This window comes from Eschscholzia californica, unplaced genomic scaffold (genome assembly GCF_041429995.1).
Source record: "Eschscholzia californica isolate CP2 unplaced genomic scaffold, dmEscCali1.0.p SCAF_2, whole genome shotgun sequence".
Classification (NCBI taxonomy): domain Eukaryota; kingdom Viridiplantae; phylum Streptophyta; class Magnoliopsida; order Ranunculales; family Papaveraceae; genus Eschscholzia; species Eschscholzia californica.
This window is the reverse complement of record NW_028238309.1, coordinates 34,811,612-34,816,021: the sequence shown is the minus strand read 5'-3', so window position 1 is coordinate 34,816,021 and position 4,410 is coordinate 34,811,612.

The following is a 4,410-nucleotide window of genomic DNA, read 5'->3' as shown; positions in this document are numbered from 1 at the left end:
AGACCGAAGCACTATATCCTTCAGTCTGCCACTTGTACTTAGAACAAGTGCAATGCTCGATTCCTATGTCACTTCACATCTCATCTGATACGTTATATCTTTTCAGACTTTTTGATGTGAAGAACAACTTTCAAAGCGAATGATTAACTACTAATCCATTAGAGTACGGTCGTACATTTCAGTTGCTTCTCCTTAAGTGGACCGGAGATACTACTCCTAACCTAGTTAGGAGGACATAATCCAGTCTTGTACTCCCACTTAACTTCATGCCTATCATGTCATTCCCGGTAATCCGCTTTTATAACCTTCTTTTTACGGCACGACGTTTGGCGGTACCAAAGTTTGACACTCCTTACATAAGCTGAGTGGAGCACTCATGTTTAAGGAATCTTTCCAATCTTTCCTATGAGAGTTCATGACGTATTTCATTAATCATTGAAGAACTCTCATGTTGGGTTATCTAGTGTATATTCCCAATCGTACACCCATGCAATTGACTCGAATTCCCAATTCGTATAGCCCATGAAACTGCGCTATTCAGTCAATCTCACATGCTAGTCTTCGTAAGTCATTGTTGTGCATGCAATGACCTGGACTAGGCACTTAACAATGAATCTATCCCAAGTTCACTTAGTAGGGTTTCATTCACCAGATCACGTATCTGATAATCCTACTTGGAATGCTTCACTATTTTTGGACTGTCGGTTAAATACTAAACCATGATTTAACGACGAAATAATTAAATTATTTCTGATAATAAGAGTTTGTAAATACTGAGCCTTCCCGTGTAACTCTTACATCCTCAATTTTACATGTCTGAGCTTTTCAGAAAAGCTCAATGCCTATGACCGTAGTATGACTTCTATACTTAGTCTAAGGTGACAGTTTAGTTAATATACCCTATATATTTGGATTTTGCTGGTTATCATCCTGATGATAATCTTTACTATTTAAATACTAAATTAAAGCTTTAACTATTTTCTTTTATTCGTAGAGTTTGCAACAGTTCTTCCTGGAACCTTTCCAGCTTATTGTTCTTCCATGTCAAGATGGTCATCTTATTCTAGAAGTTTGCAACATATGAATTTTCAACCAATTTATTTTCCTAGCATTGTACTGAAAATCTATCATAAGTCTTTCTCAAGTACTTTATGATATTTCTCAGCTGCAATCTAGATCAGTTATCTAGATTTGATTGGTGATGACCATAAATACTCTCAGTATTAAAGACGTCAAGGTGAACGCTAATCATGTCTAACATGACCGATCTTATGCTTTCATCATAACCATCTATTCTCATGCATGCTTGTTCATCAGAATATCTCGATTCTGAATCTTTCCAAGCTATGTTTATGAGACTTGGGTAGAATTACTCTTTTTGAGTCTTTCACATTAGACTTTTTAAGACTATTCTTGAATAAGTCTTATCATCTTCTCGATCTATTCCTATAGCTCTTTGATGCCCAAAAGCCTTTCACCTTTGTGCGTGGTCCTTTTTATTGAGTCAGTTGTAAACTGTTTTTCAACATCAAAATGTTGATCTCAATTTCAAGTATGTCGTCTACATACCAGACCAAAGAGAACTGGGTCACTCCTACTAACCTTCTTGAACTTCCTGAATTCAAGATTTATCTTCATTCTTAAAGAAACCAACTTTTGATTACTTTGCAAAATCGAAGATTCCTACTCATACTTGCATGCTTTAATCCTTCGTTGGACTTTTAAGCTTGCAATTGTCACTTAGCTTTCAGGAGGGTCAACTCTCTTTTGGAATGTGTCATGTGCACATTCTTGTGCTTATTGATTGATCATTATGGTTTTAAGCATCGTGACTTGAGAGATGGTCTTTTCATGGTCTAAACCAAGAATTCTTTGACCTTCTTTTCTAGTCTAGCTCTGGAAACACTAACGTTTACATCCTTGTCCGTTTTTCAAACTCTTTGAAAAACCTATTAGTACTTAACCAGAACTATTCCCTTAAGGCAATAGATCAAGTTCAAACTTCATTTCAGACGTGGATTCCATTTGATCTTATGACTCCAAGCCATATTTCGGAGTGATTCCATCATAGCTTTTGTGTAGGTAGCTCATCTCTTCTTCAGTAGGATTTAGTCCTCTGAGACAGATCTATGAGCCTTCAAGGCCTACGAGGGTTTGAACAACTTAGAGACGCTCTCAACTCCTTGAGTGTCTCCTGCGAATCTAATTCGACTTATGTGGAAGGATATCCGAGATCTACTATCTCTACCTCTATTTCCATATCTATCGGTTAGAATAGATAGGAACCGCAATTTCTGACATTCGTATACCACCGTTGGTTTGTCATACTATTGTCAGTTTGTTGCTTCTATCGAATTTCTTCAATATCTTCAATTTCTCTCACTTGTCTTATTGGAATAACTCTTATTTCAAGGAAGATACATCACGAGCAACAAACTCTTTGTTCTCTAATGGATTGTAGAAGAATCCCCTATGTTTCTTTATCTATGAAGAAATCCTTTGTCTTTCAGCTTTTAGACAAAATGTGGTTAGGTAGATAAATGACTGTGTTTGAGAATATATCCCCGAAAGTGTTTGGAATATTGGCCTATACCATCATTAATCGACTCATGTCTAACATGTTCGATTACTCGCGCTGGACTCATAACCCATATGATGTGTTTGTTGGACCAAGGTGAGAAACTATTTCTCAACTTCTTTGATGGTCATCAAATTCTTGACTTAAATATTCACCATCTCAATCCAATCGAATGACTTATATTTTCGCTGAAGTAGATTCTGGTTAACTCTAGTTAGTGTATTAATAGTTTTACATATATCTGTATGTATTAAGACTATTAGTTCACTAGTCATATCTTCCTTTCGAAAAGGTAACTTTGTCAAATAACCCTTTTAAACAAAATTCACATGTGTCGTATGATTCTAAATCATTAGACTTTAGAAGTTCATACTATTGGATCTTCCTCATAAGTTTTATGTCAATTTGACCCAATGACAAAACCAGAATTGACCGGTTTGAATCCTTTGATCGTAGCCTATAGTATCATTGCTAACGTTTCAGTTAACCTAGAACCAACTTTGTTAATTTAGCACTGGTTTAAAACATTTGATGTTTCTAGAAGAACATAATAACACTTATTAAGTTTTAAGCTAGATCAGTGTCTAAAAAAAAAACTTTGACCCAATTCAACATCCTTAGCAATTACTTGCTTCGACTCCTTCTTGGACCTTTTCACCTTTTAGTCAAGTATGTAATTCCCTTGAGCTCCTACTGAGCTGCACATCCGGTTTTAAACACCTGATGAAAGGAGTCTACTATACATGCCAAACTAATTTTGTTGACAAAGATACAAGAACGGGAATTCTCAATTCCGTTTCTTTGTCTTCCATGTACTTAGGGTAGTTTCCTGTAATGGTCACCCCATACTCAGAGTTCTCACAACTCGCCCCCCAAAAGGATCGATCAATTTTCATTCTTTTACTGCAAAGAGCACCCTGAGTGTCTTGAGAGTCGGAGCGGTTTTCGAACCCTTTGCAGGTTTAGCCCCCCTCGGGAACAGACGAACATGAACAAGGAGCAAGGAGCTGGAGCAAAGGAGCAGGGAGCAAAAGAGCAGAGGAAAGCAGAGAAGCAAATCAGAGAAGCGGAGCTGAACAGAGGAATCTCTCCTCTCGAAACAGAATATACCATCATAACGGAGGCTGTCATGCACCAACTCCCTTTTTCATGCTGATTTAACCGGGAGCCAATTTTGGACATCAGCATTTGGCGCTAGAAGGAGGGGATCTCTCCAGCAAATCATCAGATTTGGTAACCCGAACCTCACTCAATACTTCTTCAGAACTAACTACTTTTCCTAAAAATCTTCAAGCAGACATGCTAGCAAGAAAACGAACACCCGGTGAAGACCGAGAAGGATCTTTATATCTCATAATGGTCTCATCAGCACTCGAGCGGCTGAAGGTCGAAAGAAAGAAGCAGGAAGAGAAGATAACAAAACTTCGAAGCGACCTAAACATAGCAGAGACTAAGCTGAAATCCCTACTCAGGAAAAACCCCAGAGCAGCAGACAGTCTGAGGGGTCCTACATTCCCGGGAATAGGATCGTTCTCAGGGACGAAAGATTTTGCTAATCGCACCCAAGCTTTCCACGATACTTTCGGAAAGTCCTCCAACAAGAGCATCGCCGACTTAAGTAAAGGAGGGCAGACCGGTAGCCAAGCAACTCGAGGAACGACCCTAGAGGTGACAACAATCAGGCGTTTGACAGCACGGGCTAAAGAGTTTGGCGGAATATCAGAAACTCTGGCGGAGATATTCACAGAGGCAGAAACGGAGTCCGAATCCGAGAGCGAAGAAAGTGTCAACGTCATAGCTGGGGGACCACCTCGTGTAGAGGACATGAGCAA